We start from the raw sequence: 24,462 nt of genomic DNA on the forward strand, positions 1-24,462 counted from the left end.
TGGTTTGTACTGGTTCTGTTCAGGATTCAAGACTAGCAAAGTCTTTGGTGACTTTACATGCCCTGGGAGACAGTAGTCAGTCCCAGGGTATGGAGTCTATGTTGGGGAGTCCCTAGGACACTCCTGGGTCACGGCACAGAGGGTGCTGTGTAACCCACATCACAAAAATACATGAGGCCCTATGGAGTAAAAGACCCCATAGCCCATTCAACACAAGGTTTAACCAAGATAACACAGTTCAACATGTCCAAGAGTGAGGGTAAAAGAGTCTCACTCTTGGCAGGAGAAAAAAATAAACTCCAGAAATCCAGCAAAGCTGCTGGGGGACTCACTAGGTAGGGAAATTCAGCCTAAACAGAGAATTCTCCCTAACAGTATGTGAGGGACATCTGTTAATTTGCAAACTTGCAATTGTGGTTCTATCATGTTTTTGCCATTTCTAAGTGGGTGGATGCAATACTCGGGTGGGTGTTTGGCATTTGGAGGCTGACCATAAGGGCCAGGGATCTAGATTGTGGTGACATGTTGGCTGGGGGACATGAGTGGGGGCCTGGTGGAGGCTGCCCCTGGTGGCTGGGGGGTGGGGGTGCAGGGAGACATGAGTTGGACATGAGTGGGGGCCTGGTGGAGGCTGCCCCTGGTGGCTGGGGGGTGGGGGTGGTGGGAGACATGAGTGGGGGCCTGGTGGAGGCTGCCCCTGGTGGCTGGGGGGTGGGGGTGGTGGGAGACATAAGTGGGGGCCTGGTGGAGGCTGCCCCTGCACTGCTGGGGGGTGGGGGTGATGGGAGACATGAGAGGGGGCCTGGTGGAGGCTGCCCCTGCACTGCTGGGGGGTGGGGGTGATAGGAGACATGAGTGGGGGCCTGGTGGAGGCTGCCCCTGCACTGCTGGGGGTGGGGGTGATAGGGGACATGAGTGGTGGCCTGGTGGAGGCTGCCCCTGGTGGCTGGGGGGTGGGGTGCAGTGAGACATGAGTTGGACATGAGTGGGGGCCTGGTGGAGGCTGCCCCTGGTGGCTGGGGGTTGGGGGTGGTGGGAGACATGAGTGGGGGCCTGGTGGAGGCTGCCCCTGGTGGCTGGGGGGTGGGGGTGCAGGGAGACATGAGGTGGACATGAGTGGGAGCCTGGTGGAGTCTGCCGCTGGTGGCTGGGGGGTGGGGGTGGTGGGAGACATGAGTGGGGGCCTGGAGGAGGCTGCCCCTGCACTGCTGGGGGGTGGGGGGGTGGGAGACATGAGTGGGAGCCTGGTGGAGGCTGCCCCTGCACTGCTGGGGGGTGGGGGTGATGGGAGACATGAGTGGGGGCCTGGTGGAGGCTGCCCCTGCACTGCTGGGGGGTGGGGGTGCAGGGAGACATGAGTGGGGGCCTGGTGAAGGCTGCCCCTTGTGGCTGGGGTGTGGGGGTGGTGGGAGACATGAGTGGGGGCCTGGTGGAGGCTGACCCTGCACTGCTGGGGGGTGGGGGTGATGGGTGACATGAGTGGGGGTCTGGTGGAGGTTGCCCCTGGTGGCTGGGGGGTGGGGGTGCAGGGAGACATGAGTGGGGGCCTGGTGGAGGCTGCCCCTGCACTGCTGGGGGGTGTGGGTGATAGGGGACATGAGTGGGGGCCTGGTGGAGGCTACCCCTGGTGGCTGGGGGGTGGGGGTGCAGGGAGACATGAGTGGGGGCCTGGTGAAGGCTGCCCCTGGTGTCTGGGGGTGGGGTGGTGTGAGACATGAGTGGGGGCCTGGTGGAGGCTGATCCTGCACTGCTGGGGGTGGGGGTGATGGGAGACATGAGTGGGGGCCTGGTGGAGGTTGCCCCTGGTGGCTGGGGGGTGGGGGTGCAGGGAGACATGAGTGGGGGCCTGGTGGAGGCTGCCCCTGGTGGCTGGGGGGTGGGGGTTGTGGGAGACATGAGTGGGGCCTGGTGGAGGCTGCCCCTGCATTGCTGGGGGGTGGGGGTGATGGGAGACATGAGTGGGGGCCTGGTGGAGGCTGCCCCTGCACTGGTGGGGGTGATAGGGGACATGCGTGGGGGCCTGGTGGAGGCTGCCCCTGCACTGCTGGGGGGTGGGGGTGATAGAGGACATGAGTGGGGGCCTGGTGGAGGCTGCCCCTGCACTGCTGTGGGGTGGGGGTGATAGGGGACATGAGTGGGGGCCTGGTGGAGGCTGCCCCTGGAGGCTGGGGGTGGGGGTGCAGGGAGACATGAGTGGGGGCCTGGTGAAGGCTGCACCTGCACTGCTGGGGGGTGGGGGTGATGAGAGACATGAGTGGCGGCCTGGTGGAGGCTGCCCCTGCACTGCTGGGGGTGATGGGAGACATGGGTGGGGGCCTGGTGGAGGCTGCCCTGGTGGCTGGGGGGTGGGGGTGGTGAGAGACATGAGTTGGACATGAGTGGGGGCCTGGTGCAGGCTGCCCCTGGTGGCTGGGGGGCGGGGGTGGTGGGAGACATGAGTGGGGGCCTGGTGGAGGCTGCCCCTGCACTGCTGGGGGGTGGGGGTGATGGGAGACATGAGTGGGGGCCTGGTGGAGGCTGCCCCTGCACTGCTGGGGGGTGAGGGTGATGGGAGACATGGGTGGGGGCCTGGTGGAGGCTGCCCCTGGTGGCTGGGGGTGCAGGGGGACATGCGTTGGTGGGCAGTACTGCAAGGTGACATGTGGGTTGGCTGGGGGGCATGGCCATGGTGGATGGGGTGCCTGCAGGACATGTGCAGGGTAGGCCCCTATGGTGTGGGCCACCTGCAGGGGCCGTGGAGGGTGTAGAGGGAACACCTGGGAGGACCCACACGTGCAATTCATGTGCGGTGCTCCCCGCGCACCCCTGTAATACACATACCCTGATGGAATTGCGTGTGATACTTCCTGCGCACCCCTGAAATACACGTACCCTGCTGCTTTTGCGTGTGATACTTCCCGCGCACCCCTGGAATACACGTACCCTGATGGAATCGCGTGTGATACTTCCCGTTCACACCTGGAATACACGTACCCTGCTGCTTTTGCGTGTGATACTTCACGTGCACCCCTTGAACATACGTACCCTGCTGTTTTTGCGTGTGATACTTCCCGCGCACCCCTGGAATACACGTACCCTGATGGAATTGCCTCTGATACTTCCTGCGCACCCCTGAGATACACGTACCCTGCTGCTTTTGCGTGTGATACTTCCCATGCACCCCTGAAGTACAAGTACCCTGCTGCTTTTGCATGTGTTACTTCCCACACACCCCTGATGCACACGTACACAGGACAATCGCGTGTGGAACTTCCCGCGAACCACTGAAATACACGTTCCCCGCTTGGCGTTTGCTGTTTGCCAGCCCTGTGAACTGGTCCAGGGTTAGCGCAGCCCTTCGTGATTATTTGGGGATTTTGAAGGCTTTTCCTTGCGCAAGGGCGTTCTTGGGGGCGTAACTGGCGCTGCTGCAGGGTCGCTGCGCCACGCTGTGCCACGGCTGGTTTTGGATGCGAAAATCCATGAATACGCTGGGCGCGGAAATCGATTTTAGCGCACGCGGCTGGCTCAGACATTCGCACGGGCACGCTGTGCGCCAACTGCGTGCGACACTTTTGTGCGAAATTCCATGAATTGCCCTATAATTTTCTATGGTAGCTTTAATGGGTTGTGCATGATTTGTCTCCTGTTTTTATAAGATTCTGAAGGACTCTGTGGCGGAACATTTTTGCTAATATACTTTTTTTGGTATAGTTACTTCCTACTATATCAAGATTTATAGTAACAGTTTTAGCAGTAGTGGTAGCTGCATTCTTGTTAATCAATTTCTGTTTTCTTTTTCATTTTGATAGAGGAGGCACAGTTTCTGTACTGGAAGATTATTTTGTTTTGCTAAATGACTTTACTAGCTGTTTTGTTTGAGATTTTTGTACAAACACTGCTAGAGATTGATGCTTATTTTGGACACTTTTATTTTCATTTGCTCTTTCTGAGTTGCTTTCTACGGACTTGCTTTCTGGTAGGCATTCTGTGGGGTCTGTTGAAACAAAAAAGAAGGTATGGGTTGGACTGTTGTGCAATGTATGTATGTGTGCAGTATGCATGAGTGTCTGAGTATGATGGTAAAGATGTGTGTGGTGGTGTGTGATTGTGCATTGGGCAGCTACAATTAGTTGGGAAGGGTATTCTACTATTTGTGTGTTACTATACTGCAGTTCAGATGACAGTAGAAAGTGAGCTAGTGGTGAGGATCAGCATTGATAGTAAATCAAATTGTATACAATTAAAACAATTCTTTGTTTTGTAATACTAACATTCTAGGGGCTGAGTTATGCTATTTTTGCTCTGAAAAACAGGGATTGATGTGCCATTCTGCATTCAAATCCCTGTTTATTAAATGGCGATTTTTGGGCAGAATGGCACACACATCTTCATTTTTTTATGTTGCACAAATTACATGAATCACCTGCAGAGTGTTTGAGTAACAGTAAGAATATGTGTATTTGTATTTGTATTTATTTAGTTTATATAGTGCTTTACACCAAAGTGGTGCAACAGGATACATATAACAATTAGTATTATAACAGTAACAGTAAAAGCAATTTACAATTGAGAATCAGACCAACAAGACAGTAAGTAGAACAATTAAACTGAAGAGGAGAAGGAGAGTAGTGCAGTAGAAGTGAGAGAGAGAGGGAGGGGCGGGGAAGAGGAGGAGGAGGGAAACAGATTGGGTGAAGGGTGAGAATGGGTTGGGGGAGGGAGATGATTAAGGAGCTAAGGCAAGGGGGAGGGGGCAAGAAGGGGGGAGGGGTTTCATGATAGGAAATGGAGAAGGAGAGATTTGAGGAAAGTGCAGAATGAGGAAAAGGTAGAAATAGAGCGGAGTGAGAGAGGTATGGAGTTCCAGTGCAGGGGGGCTAGGAGATGGAAGGAGCGGCAACGGGATGTGGCACAAGGGGAAGGAGGAACAGTGAGAAGAAAGTGGTCAGCAGAGTAAAGGGAGTGGGGGGGAGTGTAGAAAGAGAGGAGAGAGGAGAGATAGGGGGAGCAAGATCGTGGAGAGATTTAAAGACTAGGCAGAGAAAGTAAGGTATTATTGTACTTACTATTTTTTTGTGGAATGAGCAGGTTTCTTTGGAGTAGGTGTTTGTAGTTCAGATGTTGCTGTTTTCCAGGAGAGTGGTCTTCACTGCAATTGTAAAAGAAATAAGTTAGTAATGTTGTGTGTTTATAGCACTGATGTTAATTGAGAAGTTCATTTTTATGTCTTTGTAGTGATAATCTTGTTTGATTTCTGAACATAATGTATGCATGCAGTTTCATTCGACTATGTGCAGCCTTTATATTTCATTTACATTATGTTAGTTCAACATGCTTTGCAAATGAGTAGAATATTAAGTGTATAAAATTCACTTGGTTTTTTGAAGCTGTGTTATAGAATGTTAGGAGAAAGAAGTATTAAAGACATATTTTTTTGTACTTTTTATAAGGTAAATGACAGAAACTATATAGAAAAGCATGGAATATGTGTGTTTGTGAAGATGTGGGTAATAAAGCAGAAGGATGTGATTTACAGGTATTAGTGTTATTGCAGCTGGGAGCTTTTCAATTATAGTGTCTATGTGCGTGAGTGTGTGAAGATGCATGACCTTTTACTGGCTGTGTGTAATTCTATGATACACTACTAAGTGTGTTTCCACAATTATATTGTTATTTCTTCCTTCTTCTAATATCATAATTTTTTAGATAGGTGTTTGTGTGAAATAAAATTTAGATAGACAGGTGTGGAAGTGACAGTTGTTATAGCAGATGGAAAAATGACAGTGAGTTAATTATATAGGCTATACAGGTTAAGTGGCAGTTACTCTATTTATATGCATTCGTAAGAGTTGTACATGTACTGTGCAGAAAATATGCATACCTGTAGTTTGTATTCATGCATGTGTATATGCATGAAGCTACAAGTAGACATTTTGGAGACTTGAAGAGTAGTTTTTGTAGTAGGTGCTTTCCAATGATATGAGACTTGTACTCAGAGTGATCAACAGTACATTTGATGTTCTGAACTCTGATGATGGAGTTAGATGTAGAGGTCTTGGATGTGATTGGTGGATGAAATGAAATGATGAAATGAAATGAAATGATATTTTATTTATATCGCGCTCGTACACATGTGTTTCAGAGCGCAACCAGGCAAAAAGGGAGGTGAACAAGGGAGAGAAAAAACTGAAAATAACAGTGATCTTACTATGCCCAGTGACATTTAAGAAGGCGCAAGTGCATGGGAAAGGAAAATTGGGGAAAAGTGCAAGGAGGGGGGTTGAGGGGAGTGCAAAGTGCGAAGCAGAGGAGAGAAAACATAAATAAATATTAAATAGAATAAATAATAAATAAGGGCTTTAAAACCATGGTAGTACAGGCAGAAAGTGGCAGGTGAAAGTTAGTCAGAAAGGTATATCTTATAAGTGCAGATGAAACGTGAGAGGGGGACTGTATGGGTACAGATACAGAACCCTAGTGCAGATGGTGGCCTGGAGGCAGTGCAGGAGGGTGGCAGGGTGAGCAGATACCTGGGCCCGAAAGAACAGAGGGTGGCCAGGTGCACAATGCCATGAGAAGAAACAGATCAACAGGGGAGAAGGGGGGGCAAAGGCAGAGGCAAAGAGGAAGGTCTTGAGAAGTTTCCAGAACCAAACATGTTTTTCCTCAAGTTTCAAGGTGGCCGGGCGGCTGTTCCAAAGGGAGGCACCGGCCGAAGACAGGGATCTACCCACAGCTCGTTTTTTTGCAAAACGACTAACCCTTAGGGAGTTAGAAGTAGAGGAGCGAAGGGCTCGAGAGGGGAGGTATTTACGGAGGGATAGTTGAAGGTATATTGGACTGAGGCCCCAGAAAGCCTTGTGGACAATGCAGAGGGTTTTAAATTTAATCCTTGCATCCACTGGGAGTCAATGAAGGGATTTCAAGGCTGGAGAGATACGATCCCAGGGCTTGAGGCCAAGGACAAGTCTTGCAGTCCTGTTCTGGATTAGTTGCAGAGGGCGGAGAGTAGAGGCAAGTAGATTTAAGAAGAGGCTGTTACAGTAATCCAGTCTAGAAAGAACCAGAGCTTGGGAGACAGTGAGCTTTTGAAGGAAGGAGAGGAAAGGTAGAGTACCTCTAAGGAGGTGAAGTAAAAAGTTTGGCCAGAGAGTGAGAGGAAAGGATGGAGATGATGTACCATAAGGAGGCTCTCAGTCTTGTTGGCATTTAGACATAGATCATTGGTGGCACACCAATTGTGAATGGGGATTAGACAATCAGAGATGAGGGAAGGAGAGGAGGAGGCTGAAGGAAGCCTGAAAATGATTTGGGTGTCGTCAGCATAGCACTTGAAAGTTGAGCAGAACATTGAGATGCAGTAATCGAGAGTTCCCAGGTATGGGTTGAAAAGCCAGGGCGAGAGGATAGACCCCTGGGGAACACCACGTGTGGAGAGGGAGATAGAAGATAGGAAGGACCCAAGTTGTACCTGGGAGGGTCGATCAGAGAGAAAAGAGGTCAGCCAGGCCAGAGCCTGATCAGTGATACCGAGGTTGTCACAAAGACGATTGAACAGCGTGGTATGGTTGACCGTGTCAAACGCAGAGGAGAGGTCAAGTAGGATGAGGACAGAGGGAATGTTAGAATCGAGGTTGGAGAGCAGGTATTCATGGATGTTCAGGAGAGCAGTTTCCGTACTTCTGGCAGCTCTGAAGCCAGATTGGTGTTCATGGAGGGAGCCAACAGAGTCAGAATGGAGATTAAGCTGAGAGATGGCCAGTTTTTCCAGGAGCTTGCCCAAAACGGGAGTAATGGAAATTGGGCGGTAGTTTACCAGACATGACAGATCAGCAGTGGATTTCTTGAGGAGAGGATGCACAAGGGAGTGTTTAAGAGGGGTGGGGAATGAGCCAGTGGCAAAGGAGAGGGCTGGTGCAAGGGTGTCAATGTGGTCCTTAATGGTTTTAGAGGAACAGGGATGGACCTGTTTTGATGAGGTTTTCATAGATCGGACTTGTCTAGCTATCTCATCAGGGGAGAAAAGAGGAAAGGAGGGGAAAGGGGGATGAGGGGTAGCTAATGAGGGTCAGCGGCCAGAGAAGGAGAGGGAGGAGGAGGGGGGGCGTAGGAGGGGATGGACAGGATGTCCTGGGTTTTAGAGATAAAGTGAGAGGCAACGGCATTGCAAAGATCCTGGGAGGAGAGAGGAGGGGTGGAGACTGCAGCAGGGTTAGCCAGCTCCTTGCAGATTTTGAAAAGTTTGGCCGAGTTGTTAGATGCCGCAGAGATACAGGCTTGTATGTGGACTTTCTTCTTAGTTTGGACAGCAAGTCGGTATTGCCTTTGGAGCAGGTGGCAGGCCAGTTTGTCAGAAGATGAGCAAGAAGCCCTCCATTTCCTTTCCACCGCCCTACACTTCGTTTAAGTGTAGCTATGTCAGAGTCATACCAAGAATTGCACTTGGATTTGGACTTCAAATGGATCCTCATTATGGGGGCAAGAGTATCAAGAGTAGCAGAAATAGAGGAGTAGAGAAGAGAGAGGGCTGTGTCAGGGTGTGAGTCAGCCTGGGGTGGAGGAGGGGGGGAGAAGGTGGCAGCAAAGGCCTCGACTGACACACACTTCATGGGCTGGATATCTGAGAAGGTGGGTGGCAATCTAGGAGTGAACTTGGCTTGGGGGTAGGAGATGGAGAGATGAGAGAAGAGGAGGCAGTGATTACTCCAGGAGAGAGGAGTGGTAAGGGGGGCCGAAGGGGGGATGCCAGATGAGATCAAGACATCAAGTGTGTGGCCAGCCAAGTGAGTCAGGCCGGAGGGAAGGATGGAGAGGGAGAGTGTATCGCAGAGGTCGTGAAAGAGTGAAGATGAGGGACAGGTAGAATCAAGATGAATGTTGAGGTCACCAAGGAGGAGAAGTTGAGTGGTGGAGGCCAAGAGGGAAGAGGAGAGGTCAGTCCACTCAGAGAGAAAAGAGGTGATTTGACCAGGGGGCCGGTAGAGAGTAGCAACAGTAAGAGAGTGGCTAGGAGAGAGCAAGAGCCTGCAGACTAGGCATTCAAACGAGGAGTAAGCTTGAGTGGGAATGAGAGAGGCAGGGATCCACTCAGGGAAGATAAGGGCTACACTCCCTCCAGGCCGATTGGATCTGGGAGCTGAGAGGATCTTGTAGCCATCAGGGAGGAGAGTGTCAAAACTCATGATAGAGCTGGCTGTGAACCATGTCTCGGTGAGACTGAGGACATCAAGCTTAAGTTCTTCTAGGAGGGGAGGGGTACAGATCGTAGGTACGCCCTGCGGAGATGTGGAAGGAGTTTGAGATGGGCAAAGGAGGAGGCGGAGGAGGGCAAGGTAGCCAGAGGAAGAGAGTAGGGGACAGCTGGAGATGAGATAAAGTTGATGAGGCAGGGAACTGCCTATCAAAGAGGAGGAGGTTAGCCTGAGGGCCTTGCACCATGACAGTACCATTTAGATAGATGTTAATAAAGACTCTAGAGGAGTCAAAGATATCCATACGTACTTCCCAGCGGGTTCTACCATTAATCGGAAAGGAGGAGACAGGACAGAGCATAGAGATCATATGAAGGGTCCAGACATCTTGTGAAGGAACGAAAAAGAGGATGTCAGTGAGGGTTTGTCTGGCAGAGGCGCTGGAAATAGGTATCAGCGATGCGGAGACCAGGGTTAGAAACCAAGATATCCTTTTTGAATTTCTTCTTACCAGACTTAGTGAGAAGGGAAGGAAAGTTGATAGAGAAACAGTTGGAATAGATAGGAGAAGCAGATAATGCCATGGGCAGGTAGAGAGAGGAGGCAGTAGGAGAAATATACAAGATCAGAGGTATGGAGTGGTCACTGGGCTAGCAGGTAGCAATGTAGGTTAACAAAAACACACCCAAGTTTGACTTTCCCAAAACACACCCAAGTTTGACTTTCCCAAAACACACCCAAAATTGACGTTCCCAAGACACACCCAAAATTGACTTTCCCAAAACACACCCAAGTTTGACTTTCCCAAAACACTCCCAAGTTTGACTTTCCCAAAACGCACCCAAAATTGACTTTCCCAAAACACACCCAAGTTTGACTTTGCCAAAACACACCCAAATTTGACTTTCCCAAAACACACCCAAAATTGACGTTCCCAAGACACACCCAAAATTGACTTTCCCAAAACACACCCGTTTGACTTTCCCAAATCACACCCAAGTTTGACTTTCCCAAAACACACCCACAATTGACTTTCCCAAAACACACCCAAAATTGATTTTCCCAAAACACATCCAAAATTGACTTTCTCAAACACACCCAAGTTTGACTTTCCCAAAAGACACCCAGATATTGTCTTTCAAGGCAATAGCTAAGGCACCAATTGGTAAAAGAAATGAGGTGGGATCATAGGTGAGTGCTCAGATGAGAGCATGAAGGGAAGACCAGTTAAAAAACACAGGAAGAAGGTAGAGTGAAGGTCAGTGAAGTGAAATTAGAAAGGGTAGGCAGAAAGAGGGAAACTAACCAATAGATGGGGAAACGGGACAGTCGTGGAAGTACAGGTTCATAGTAGAAAAGAGATGCCAACCCCAGGGTGGGTCAGGCTGTTGTATTAGCGTCCCGGAAAGCAGACAGGAAAGCTGACAGGAGCCTTAGAAGTGGGCCTCGGGAAGAGTCCCCAGCCAATGGCACCCACAATTCCCACGAGGTACAGAGGGCAATGGACAATTGTACCTACCTCAACCAAGTGGCTGCAACAGCCCTGTGCAGACAAGCAGACCAGGAAAAAGAAAATTTCGAAGGTGAGAGGCTGCAGGACTGTTACGCTCACCTGACTCCCACGGAGGCGCTGGCCAGGATCGTGCTGCTGTGACCTCTTCTAAGGTGTTGCGCGGGGCTCAGAACATGGACTGGACCGGACTCCCAACTTCTGCTTGTCCGGCTTGCAAAAGTATCCTTCTTAGGGTCTTGAAGGGCGAGCTCTCCTTCCTGCTTCTGATGCAGGGGCGCGTTGGTATCCAGTTACTTCACTGGATTCTTGGTTTTATGAGCACCAAACTTGCTTGGCTTCCAGGTAAGTTCCTTGAAAGGTTCCCCTTTTGTCCTTGCATCAATATGCTAATGTCAATGTCTTTTTCCCCATAGGGGCCGGGGTACGGAATGCCGGGGAAAAGGCACTGACCCGAGATGCGAGGTGCAATCCCTGTAGAAATCAGGTAAGTCTTGATAAGCGTTTTTGGGTAATGTCTTTTCATTCGCTCATTGATGCTAATGTCTTTTTCCCCATAGGGGCCGGGGTCCGGAAACGCCTGGATGCGGCGCGGACCCGAAATGAAGAGGGAATGACCCAACAGGTAAGTCTTAACATGGAGGTTTAGGTTTCCTCATTCCCTTCTCTCTCTCACCTTTGCTCTTGTCTTTTTCTCCCTAGGCGTGGAAGCGTGGCTGCGAATCCGGGTGATCGCTGCTGAACATGGAGGCGCCCTGTGAAGGTGAGTGGAATGCGGTGGTCGATGCGATGTGCTTTTAAATTAAGTGTCTTCCTTTGCAGGATCGTCGGCGAGCTGACCCCGGAATGTGGATCTTGCAGGTAAAGTCTTTTCCTTCTCCTATTCTCTCTTTCTCTTCCTTTGTAGGTGATCAGGATGCTGGCAGGCGTGGCAGAAGTCCGAATGCAGGAACAAACACGGTGAGTGTCCAGCTGCTAGATGCAGAACAACGCGAAGCATGTGCTGCTCTTCGGGTGTGGTTTAAATAGCCTGTAAAGTAGTTCCAGGTATGTATCCTTCCACTCAGGTATGTATTCTTCCTCAGACCACACCCGAGTGATAAAGTAGTCCAAAAGATAAAGTAGTCCCATTCAGTCCTCAAGAGGGCCTGGATGTAGCAGCACGGTCTGCTTCAGGTAAGTGCACATTAAAACACTTACACACATGTCTTGCTTTATGAGCCTGGTGCCTAAGGCGCCAGGACTGGGGTCCAGAATGAGCCTGGCGCCAAAGGCGCCAGGTCTGCGTCCAAAAGGCCCCAACTTGGGCCCGCTGAGACGTCCTTGGGGAAAATGATGTCTGCCTCTGTGGTTGCTGGGCTGGGCCTGGCTCCTTGGAGGTAGGCATTATGACAGTACCCCCCCACAAGGCCCCTCCCAAGGTTGTTTCCTCCGGGGGTTTTGGCTTGTTCGGGAATCTACGGTGGAACCTTCGTATTAATCGAGGTGCGTGAATATGGTTACTAGGCTCCCACGATCTCTCATGAGGTCCATAACCCTTCCAGTCAACAAGATAGAAGAGTTTTGACTTTAACATTTTGGAGTCTAAAATGTCTTTCACTTTGAATTCTAATTCCCCATCAATTTGAATAGGATCTGGAGGCTTGGACAGTCGGGTTCCTGGTTTTACCGGTTTCAAAAGTGATGCGTGAAAAACGGGATGAATACGCATGTTGGAAGGCAAATCCAGTTTAAAGGCCACTGGGTTGATTATGGCTTTGATGGGGTAAGGCCCAATGAATCTGGGATTGAAAGTTCGTGGGCCCTTGAGAGATAAATGTCTAGTTGCAAGCCAAACCTGGTCTCCTACTTGGTAAGGAGGTGTTTTACTTCGGTGCAAATCAGCGTTTTCTTTGTACTTTTTCTTGGCTTGCTGTAAATGAGTTGTAGCTTCTTTGAAGGCTCGGGTTATTGTGAAATGCAGATGATTTACTGCGGGCATTTCCAGGGTCGGAGGTGGATCTAGGTAAGAGGTTCGAGGATGGTGACCATACAAAGTATAAAAAGGAGTTTGACCGGTTCCGGAATGCATAGAATTGTTGTATGCATATTCTGCGATCCAAAGAATGTCTTTCCAATTGTACTCGGATTGGTGCAACATGCACCGAAGATATTGCTCGAGAGTCTGATTTGTCCTCTCGGTTTGTCCGTCGGTCTGGGGGTGGTGGCTGGTGGATAATCGCACATCTATTTGTGATAGTTGGCAACACTTCCTCCAAAAATGGGAAATGAATTGACTTCCACGATCTGAGAGTAGTACGGAAGGGAAACCATGTATTCAAACTATATTCTCCAGGAATTCCTTGGCCAGGATGGAAGCTGAAGGCAATCCTTTTAGAGGGATAAAGTGGGCCATTTTGGAGAACAGATCCACAATTACTAGGATAGTGTTGTAACCACCACACGGAGGCAGGTCCGTAATGAAGTCCATAGACAAGGTGTGCCAAGGTGCCGGTGGAATCTCCAAGGGTTGAAGTAGGCCGGCTGGCCTGTTCCTTTGACCTTTATTTTGGGCGCAAACTCCGCAAGACATCACAAAAGACTTTATGTCTTTTCTCCAAGAATGCCACCAGAATTGGCGTTTGATCTTTTCTTCCGTTTTAGCGATACCAGGGTGTCCTTCCATTAACGATTCATGATAATGAGCAATAACTAGTTCTTGCAATTCCTTACTTGGCAGAAATAACCGCTCTTGGAAGTACGGTAAGTTATCCTTAACGGTGAAGTGAGGACCCTTTTGAGTCCATTCCAGTAAGGCTGAAGGGTCAAAAAGTAGTTTGACTCGAGTTTCAACGTCCTCAATGGTTTGCAATGAAGTCAAACCTAAGATTCTTTGTTCAGGTATTATCGGCACAGGTTCTAAACACGAATTGGGTTCTTCCATGCCAATCCGGGATAAGGCGTCCGCTTTGCCATTCTTGCAGCCAGGGCGGTAGGTAATTACAAAATCAAATTCTGCAAAGAATAAAGCCCATCGGAGTTGTGGTGAAGATTGGGCTTTGGCCGTCTTTAAATACTGCAAATTTCTGTGATCCGTAATTACAGTGATGGTGTGTCTTGCACCGAGGAGGTAATGACGCCAAGCCTTAAAAGCAGATTTAATGGCCAGTAACTCTTTGTCGGTAATTGCGTAATTAATTTCAGGAGCTGAGAATTTCCTGGACCAAAAGGCTACAGGGTGTAGCTGGTTAGTTTTCGAATCCCTTTGCGACAGGACAGCTCCCATGGCTAAACTGGATGCGTCAGTTTCAACAATATATGGGAGATCAGGACGCGGGTGCTTCAACACAGGTGCGGTAGTGAATTTGGTCTTTAGGTCTTGAAAGGCTTGTTCGGCCTCTGGAGTCCATTCAAAATGTTTATTCTTACGTAAAAGAGCAGTAATGGGTTGGACTATTCGTGAAAACTCTGGGATGAATCTTCGCTAGAAGTTGGCAAAGCCAAGCATACTCTGAACCCCTTTCACTGAACTGGGAGATGGCCATTTGAGGATGGCGTCCACCTTTCGTGAATCCATTCGAATTCCTTTAGGAGTCAGAACAAATCCGAGGAATTCAACCTCAGTGGTATGAAAGACACACTTTTCCAGCTTGGCAAATAGTTTGTGCTGGCGCAATTTCTCTAGAACTGCTTGAACATGTTTTCGATGATCTGACTCAGAAGATGAGTACACCAGGATGTCGTCGATGTATACGATGACACAAACATTGATAAGTTCTCGCAGAACATCGTTCATGAAGAATTGAAAAGCTGCAGGCGCGTTGCACAAACCGAAGGGCATAACCTGATATTCGAAGAGCCCGTATTTGGTGCGGAAAGCTGTCTTCCACTCGTCACCTTCTTTTATTCGCACTAGGTGATAAGCTCCCCGGAGATCTAACTTGGTGTATATACGAGCATCTTTTACTTGATCAAGAAATTCAGGGATCAGAGGCAGGGGATAACGATTCTTTATCGTTATCTGATTTAAAGCGCGGTAGTCAATACAAGTTCTAAGGTCTCCTTCTTTTTTAGGCACGAAGAACAAAGCGGAAGAGACCGGGGATTTTGATGGGCGAATAAAGCCATTGGCAAGGTACTGATCCAAATACTGACGCAAATGCTGGTTTTCAGGTTCAGTGAGAGCGTAAATCCTACTACACGGCGGTTGAGCATTGGGAACTAGATCGATCTGGCAATCATAAGAATGATGAGGGGGTAGCGTGTTAGCCAGTTCTTTCTGAAAAACGTCCTGGTATTCAAGGTATTCTGCCGGTAGTTGAACAGTGGCGGGGGTTACTGTGGCTAAACCAATAGCTGAATTTCTAGGGTAACAAGTGGGACCACAATCTGGAAAAGTTATTCTCTTTGCTCGCCAGTCTATTCGAGGATTGTGTGTTTCTAACCAAGGAATTCCGAGGATTACTTGAAATTGTGGAGCCTTGATTATATCAAACACTATTGCTTCCCGATGTCCATCCTGACTCACAAGTGTCACTTCTGTGGTGGAATGCGTTACCGGCCCAGAGGCTATTTCGGTACCATCAACTGTGGTAATGACATCATGGTTTATTTTTGGATGCAGAGGAAGGTTCATCCTGGAGGCCAATTCGCGGTCCACATAGTTTCCGATAGCTCCGCTGTCGACGTATGCTTTGATGGCATGCAACCGTTGGGGCCTTTTTGGATCCACGAGCACCATTGGCAAGACAAAATGCGAGGTCAGAGAGTTCGTTTTCAAGCTCGGCAAGTGGACCTCTACGCTTGTCGAGCCAGGTCGTTTCCCGAAACAGGTTCCATTAAGTTGTTGTCAGAGGGACCAACCACCTTCCTAGGAGGTTTTACCGGACAATCACGAAGAAAGTGACCGGAAGCCCCGCAATAGAGGCATAGTTGCTTTTGTCGCCTTCTCTCACGTTCCATCTGAGTTAACGGCCCCTTAACTCCCCCTATTTGCATAGGTTCTGAAGCTTCGGTATTCCTGGGGTTTACGAGGGTTCTGATCGGTACTCGGGTTTCAAACTTGGACCGTTCTGCTTTCCTATTCTGAAGTCTGTGATCCAGTTGTACCACAAAGTCAATATATTCTGCGCAGCCTTGGGGTGGATTCACTACTTGGGCCAGAATGTCTTTTAGCTCTCCGCGCAGACCCCGGTGAAATAAAGTGATCCTTTTATTTTCAGGCCATCCGGTTTCCACCACCAGTCTGTTAAAGGAGGCTATATAAGACAAAAGATCTTGACTACCTTGTCGTAGAGATAGCAGTTCGTTGTCAAGGGCCTGTCCCTGCGAGTGTCGAGCGAACAACCTTTCCATGCTGGCCTGAAAGCCCTGAAAATCCTGGAGAATTGGATCATTCTGGTTCACCAAGGGAACAGACCAATCGGCAGCACAGCCACTTAGGTACGATAACACGAAGACCACTTTGGTCCTATCATCAGGGAAGGCTCCTGGTCTGCATATAAAATGTAAGCGACATTGGTTCATAAAAATGGCATATTTCTTTGGGTCCCCCGCAAAACGTTCAGGCGGTGCTAAAGGCATGGATCCCGGCAGATTGATCTGAACAGGGTTACTCGAACCCAACGAAGTGGAAATTCCCCCGGGACTAGGTAAAGGAATTTGTCCAGCCTGACTCTGTAGCAATCGTTTGGCCAGGTCATCAGTTTGTTGCTTGGAGAGAATGAGTTCTCTTTTGAGGGCATTAGTCTCTTGGCGAGCTGAGTGTACCTCTGCCCTTAATTCCCCCAACAGCTGGGCCAGCTGGTCTGTCTCAGAAGTCTCCATAGCGCCCGGGTGGGAAATTGTGGGTAGGCTTCGCGTTCTGTTATGCTCACCTGACTCCCACGGAGGCGCTGGCCAGGATCGTGCTGCTGTGACCTCTTCTAAGGTGTTGCGCGGGGCTCAGAAGATGGACTGGACCGGACTCCCAACTCCTGCTTGTCCGGCTTGCAAAAGTATCCTTCTTAGGGTCTTGAAGGGCGAGCTCTCCTTCCTGCTTCTGATGCAGGGGCGCGTTGGTATCCAGTTACTTCACTGGATTCTTGGTTTTATGAGCACCAAACTTGCTTGGCTTCCAGGTAAGTTCCTTGAAAGGTTCCCCTTTTGTCCTTGCATCAATATGCTAATGTCAATGTCTTTTTCCCCATAGGGGCCGGGGTACGGAATGCCGGGGAAAAGGCACCGACCCGAGATGCGAGGTGCAATCCCTGTAGAAATCAGGTAAGTCTTGATGAGCGTTTTTGGGTAATGTCTTTTCATTCGCTCATTGACGCTAATGTCTTTTTCCCCATACGGGCCGGGGTCCGGAAACGCCTGGATGCGGCGCGGACCCGAAATGAAGAGGGAATGACCCAACAGGTAAGTCTTAACATGGAGGTTTAGGTTTCCTCATTCCCTTCTCTCTCTCACCTTTGCTCTTGTCTTTTTCTTCCTAGGCGTGGAAGCGTGGCTGCGAATCCGGGTGATCGCTGCTGAACATGGAGGCGCCCTGTGAAGGTGAGTGGAATGCGGCGGTCGATGCGATGTGCTTTTAAATTAAGTGTCTTCCTTTGCAGGATCGTCGGCGAGCTGACCCCGGAATGTGGATCTTGCAGGTAAAGTCTTTTCCTTCTCCTATTCTCTCTTTCTCTTCCTTTGTAGGTGATCAGGATGCTGGCAGGCGTGGCAGAAGTCCGAATGCAGGAGCAAACACGGTGAGCGTCCAGCTGCTAGATGCAGAACAACGCGAAGCATGTGCTGCTCTTCGGGTGTGGTTTAAATAGCCTGTAAAGTAGTTCCAGGTATGTATCCTTCCACTCAGGTATGTATTCTTCCTCAGACCACACCCGAGTGATAAAGTAGTCCAAAAGATAAAGTAGTCCCATTCAGTCCTCAAGAGGGCCTGGATGTAGCAGCACGGTCTGCTTCAGGTAAGTGCACATTAAAACACTTACACACATGTCTTGCTTTATGAGCCTGGTGCCTAAGGCGCCAGGACTGGGGTCCAGAATGAGCCTGGCGCCAAAGGCGCCAGGACTGCGTCCAAAAGGCCCCAACTTGGGCCCGCTGAGACTTCCTTGGGGAAAATGATGTCTGCCTCTGTGGTTGCTGGGCTGGGCCTGGCTCCTTGGAGGTAGGCATCATGACAAGGACCTGGCACTCCAGAGCAAGGAGGAGAAATTAAAACAACAGAGTCAATGGGCCTTTGTGAGGGGCTGGCCAAAGCCTGCCAGTCCCTCATTGATCAGGAAGAGAGAGTCCCCAGCCAATGGCAGAGCACCATAGAGGCAGCCAGGAAGGCATACACAGCCTCAGATGGAGATGAGGCCAGGGAGGCCATGTTGCAAGCACCCCATGGTGCACACAGTTTACAGGCAGAAAGTCCCAAAAGATCCCAAATTTGTGGTGCAGCAGGCAGCAGGATGTTATAAACACTGCCAAATGGCGCTATGTGGAAGCGCTTCAAATAATGGCAATTTAGAAGCGATTTTCTTCTTTTTTTCTTTAAATTTTCACTTTTTTCAAAAAAATGCACCCACTATTCCCACGAGGTACAGAGGGCAATAAACAATTGCACCTACCTCAACCAAGTGGCTGCAACAGCCCTGTGCAGACAAGGAGACCAGGAAAAATAAAACTTCGAAGATGAGAGACTGCAGGACCTGGCACTCCGGAGCAAGGAGGAGAAAATGATGGTTGTGGATGGCTGTGTGATTGGTTAGCTGTATCCAATGAGGTAATGGCAAAGAGAGTGAAGTGGAAATTGTATAAGGGCTGTCCCAGTTACGATATGTCCGCGGACATGGCGGTTGTCTGCGGACACCGCGTATTACATACAGGGATTTTGGGGTGGAGAGGCATGCAAATGAGAATGAGCAGAGGAGATGATTGGCCAGTAAAGTTTAGTGGGTGTGTTGTGTAAGGAGAGAGTTTGTCAGAAAGTCTTTTTCCTGAGAGAAGAACAGTTAGCTATGGCTGTGTGTTTCAGAAAACAGATTATCTGGATTTTGGGAGACTCATGGATACATTGGTTGGAGGTGCATGCAGAACACTGTGGAGTAGCTGCAGATCTTGGATTCCCTCATGTAGAAGTGCACTGGCATGGAATGAAATGAAGTGGTTGGGCTTGATACCCCTCTGTGCTATTCTGGAGACAGAGCTTCATCCAGACATAATTATAATTCATTGTGGAGGGAACAGTTTAGGACATGTGTCAGGAATTTCTTTTCAATTTGCGACGAAAGAAGGATTTGGGAAGGTCATGGACATGTTTCCAAATTCCAAGTAATTTTTTCTTGTATTGCGCAGAGACAAATGTGGCTGCATTCTTCTTCATTTGGAGAAAGCGAGGCGGAATGTTAATAAAGCTGTTTGTGCCTTTCTAAGAGCTGTTTGCATGTCCTCTTTTAACAATGAAAAAGTCCATCTTTCTTATGCTGGTAATCAGATTTTTCTGAGAAATTTACAAAATGCATTGCATCCTTTTGTGGAATTACAGCCATCCATTTTGCAGTAGGTGTTGACTATTTCAAGTTTTTTAAACACAAAAAAACACCCCAAAAGGCTATGTTCAGAGCCACCACTTCCTCCAGCAGAAAAGTGCAATGGTTTTGATAGGGCAGCACCCCAACATTTTAGATGTCCGTGGACTACTAAAAATAATGCACAGGGCCCTGCTCCATTTATTTGTCACTTCTATTTTTAGACTGTGAAAGGCAGCTCAGTAAAGAGCCTTTTTTGGGGGGATTTTTGTTGTTTTATTTTTTTTTTTGTTGTTTTTTTACACACGACACACTAGGTGAGAAGGGGAAAGGAGGGTATGGGGGGACACCAACCACAGGGATAAGAAAGGGCAGGTGAAGAGAGGAATATGTAGGGTGGGCCTTAATTAGGTAGTGGGCAGGTCTTCTCATGCTCCTTGACCCCAGTCTTGAAAGCCCTTCAAAGTCTCTCCCCCCTGCACAGTACTGCATCTCAGTACATACAAAAAACTGTGACCCTGGAAAGGTAAGGGTCATCAGCATCATGGGTGGCCTGTGAGGAGCGGAAATGGAGGATGTGGTAGAGGAACTCAACCTACTATGTTGATCACATGGTACAACCTTGTGAATGGCCCCACCGTGGAACGACCTTAGGTGTCGCTTCATAGATGTTGTACCAAAGCTGTACGAACCAGGCCTTCGACGACTCAGCACCATTTTGCACTGGTTGCAGGTGACGTTGTTCGCACGTGCTTTGGGTACGTCACCATGAATGGTAAATAAGCGCCACACCCAAGACTCACGCCGAGTGCTGGCAGTAAGGACTTCCGCTACCTCATCCTCTTCATCCTTTTCATCCTCCTCTACATCCTAACTCCTGTTCCCCTCTTCAGGCCCTTGGGGAGGTAGTGGTGGTGGAGGGGGTAGGGGTGGTGCTGATCCAGATGTAGCACCAGGTGGAAGAACAGCAGCCATGGATGCCATCAGGTTTCAGCAAAGGCAGCAAAATACATAATGCTCTGTGAGATAGCCAGAAGCACAATGAAGATCAGCTCTGGGGTGTGGCCTTTTATAGGGTTGCTGGTGTGTGCTTTGCAGAAACCTGCGCTGACCCGGACAGATCGAACACTCCAAAAAGGCTCAAAAGGTCCCAAAAAGTATGTAGAATGTCAGGGCCATTGTTTGGGACATGCTATGGTGAATATTTACTATAAAATTCTGTGGATTGCCTGAAAACGTACGTTAAAAATGTCTGGGGACCCAGACAGTGTCCGCAATTCAAGACACATGCTCAGCATGAGTGCGGTCACATGATGACGCCGCAAACACGTCCGCGAAGGGAACGGGTGTCCGCAGGACACCAAATGTACAGGAACGGTTGTGCGCATGCGCGTGGGTGGTCTACGGACAGTGTTCGGATCCTGAAACTAATTTAAAGTTCGACACACGTGAGACAAACAGTTACGGACAGGAACGATGTTCATAGGACTTATGGGTGTGGGCGCATGTGCGTAGATGTTCTACAGGCAGTACGGACTGGAATAGTGTCCATAGGGCACCTTCATTTTGGTTAATTGCGGACAACATGGACACTGCGTGTGTTCTAAGAACAGTTCCATTTTGCTTGTGTACAGTACGGACAGGCATAGTGTCCTTAGGACACCTCTATTTCTGTTAATTGCCGATATTGAGGACACCGAGTGTGTTCTTAGAACAGTTTCAACTTGCCTGCAGATATTACGGACAGGTATAGTGTCCTTGGGACACCTCCATTTTGTTTAATTACGGACATTCTGAACACCGCGCGTGTTCTTAGAACAGTTCAACTTGCCTGCGGACATTACGGACAGGCATAGTGTCCTAGGACACCCCCATTTTGATTAATTACGGACATCCCGAAACTGTGTGTGTTCTTAGAACAGTTTCAACTTGCTTGCGGACATTACAGACAGGTATAGTTTCCTTAGGACACCCCCATTTTAAATAATTACGGACATACCGGGCACTGCGTGTGTTCTTAGAACAGTTTTAACTTTCCTTCGGTCATTACGGAGAGGTCTAGTGTTCTTAGGACACATCCATTTTGGTTACACCTCCATTTTGGTTAATTGCGGACATTCAGGACACAGAGTGTGTTCTGAGAACAGTTCCATCTTGCTTGCGGACAGTACAGATGGGTATAGTGTCCTTAGAACACCTCCATTTTGGTTAATTATGTACATTCCGGACACAGAATATGTTCTAAGAACAGTTTCAACTTGCATGCGGATAGTACGGACAGGCATAGTGTCCGTAGGACACCCCCATTTTAAATAATTACGAACATACCGGGCACTGCGTGTGTTCTTAGAACAGTTTTAACTTTCCTGCGGTCATTACGGACAGGTCTAGTGTTCTTAGGACACATCCATTTTGGTTACACCTCCATTTTGGTTAATTGCGGACATTCAGGACACAGAGTGTGTTCTGAGAACAGTTCCATCTTGCTTGCGGACAGTACAGATGGGTATAGTGTCCTTAGGACACCTCCATTTTGGTTAATTATGTACATTCCGGACACAGAATATGTTCTAAGAACAGTTTCAACTTGCATGCGGATAGTACGGACAGGCATAGTGTCCGTAGGACACCCCCATTTTGGTTCATTACGGACAACCCGGACACCTCACATGTTCTTAGAACGGTTTCAACTTGCCTGCGAACAGTACGGACAGGCATAGTGTCCTTACAACACCTCCATTTTGGTTAATTACAGACATTCCGGACACCAAATGTGTTCTAAGAACAGTTTCAACTTGCCCGCGGATAGTATGGATAGGTATAGTGTCCTTTGGATACCTCCATTTTCGTTAATTGCGGACAACCCGGATATCGCGCATGTTCTTAGAACAGTTCCATCTTACCTGCGGACATTACGGGCAGGCATAGTATCCTTAGGATGTCTCCATTTTGATTAATTGCAGACAAACCAGACACTGTGCATGTTCTTAGAACAGTTTCAACTTGACTGCGGACATTACGGACAGGCATAGTGTCCTTAGGTCATCTCCATTTTGGTTAATTGTGGATATTCTGGACACCGAGTGTGTTCTTAGAACAGTTCCATCATGCTTACGGACAGAACAGAGGGGTGTAGTGCCCTTAGGACACCCCCATTTTGGTTAATTGCGGACATCCCGGACACCTGCGCTGTCTGCGGACATCTTTACTGCCTTTTAAAAAAAATAAGACACAAAGGACTGAATTAAAACACCACATCTAATATTATTGTATTATATACAGATATAAAATTTATGAAAGAGAGGGGGAAGCAGAAACTGACACAAACACATGGGAATTGGGGTTTTCGAGAGGATGGATGGTAGGAGATGAAGGGCTGGAAGTCTCATCATAATGTTTTTCTTGGTGGGGAAGGTTTGGCGATAGTTGATGGGACATGGAGAGGGGGAACAGGTACATGTGGGACAATGATACGTAATTTTTTTCTTTTATGTGGTCCTCCACAAAATGTTTCAAAAGATTGAAATTTTCCATTAGCATGTCCATTTTTTTCTTCCATTTGGTGCAGAGTATGTTCTAAGGTGTCTTTAGGTGTATTATTCTCAATGTTTGTATGGTCTGTGAAGAAAAATAAAAATGTTAAGTACACATAAAGTTATGATTATTAATTTGGTTAGATAGAGAAGTGTCTACCATTAGTATCATTATCTTCAGTCATTTCCTCATGTGGAAAATTTTCTTCAAGCCATTCCAAAGTACTGGCCATTTCTGTGTAAAAAAAAATAAAAAGAAATATTACTTTTAGTGTACCTAATACAGAAAGTTTAGAAATATATAAGAAAAATGAAGTTTACTTACTAGCTTCTGGTAAGTTGTGTTCTTACTGTTGTGTAGGTCTGCTGTTGCTCCTAGCTGTGCAGTTTCTGTGAGGTAATTATGTTGGAGGCATATCTTTTGTTTTTAGTATATTCCATTTCACTACATTCCATTTGATGTAGTCAGACACTAGTGTATCTGGAATACTGCCTGTTCGGGAACTAATTTCTCATGGTCGGTGCAAAAGTTTTTGAAGCATAACCTTATCAAACGATATGTTTTTCAAACTGTTACTCCCTACATTCTTTCTACTCTTTTCCTGTACCTCAAAGTTAAAAAACAAGGGACCCTTTTTGATTGTTGACAAATATGCAGCCGTACTGAGCTCGTGTTGAAAAGAGAAAATGCAGTGGCCTTCACTCCGAATGCAAATACATTCTCATTTTGCAACAACATATCAGTGTCTATTTATGAGAAAAGCTACTGGCGTACATGTTCAGAAGGGCTGTGTGTACGAAATAGAGCAGGTGGCTGCCTCAGATTCCTGCCACTCTGAACGCAGTAATGTTGTTTATGGATTCTAAAATGGACAAAGTAAGTTAATTTCGTACAATGAGTAGCAAGTCCCACTGTACCGTATGACAGTGCTAACAAGAATACTTCAAAGTTTGACTTTCTACCACTACGTCTCATTAACGCTCACCTTTCGAAATAGTGTTCCATAAGTGTTATAAGTGCATTGGTGCCTTCTTTATTTACGTATGTTAGCGCCAATGTTCGTGTTCAACAGAAAATGAAGTAAAGATGGCGGACGCCTCGAAAGATTATGACGCACTTCATGCTGTGCCACAAACAATCGGTGAAAGCGCAAAATGGTCATGGGCAGCACGCCACGGAATAGCCAATTGCAATGTTCTCCACAGAGCAAACAGGGAAGTGTGACCGCGGAGCAGACATAGATATCACTAATTTTTGGAGACATACTTTTTGATCATTTTTAAGCAAATTACTGGATGGATTATTACAAAATTTGCAAAAGCACGCTTTCACGCCCAAGCCCCTGCCACTGCCTCAAGTTTGGTGAAAATCTGTCAAGCGGTTTCACCTGTAGCCATGTGCAAACTTTTCCCCTATTCAGTCCATGGGAAAAAAAATGTTTTGGGACCCCCCTATAACATTGCCCCCCCTAGACCAAACATCCCCAACTTTGCAAAAAAATTCGAAGTGGGTCATATACTTTGTTTGCAAAGATCGGTGAGGATTCGTCCAGGAGGAGTAAAGTTATAAGCCGCCCAAAACATGTTCTTCCTATGGAAACAGCAACTTAACCATAACTACACGGCCACTACAGTGGCCGTGTAATATATTACACAGCATAGGTATAAAAGCATGCTTTTGGGACAAGGGTTGGGGAGTAATAGGTGGGTCAAATACTGTATTTATTTAGCTGGCAGGTGCACCGCAGCATAACACTCCCATAGAA

Source organism: Ambystoma mexicanum, chromosome 8 (assembly GCF_040938575.1).
Source record: "Ambystoma mexicanum isolate Mex_15411 chromosome 8, UKY_AmexF1_1, whole genome shotgun sequence".
NCBI lineage: Eukaryota > Metazoa > Chordata > Amphibia > Caudata > Ambystomatidae > Ambystoma > Ambystoma mexicanum.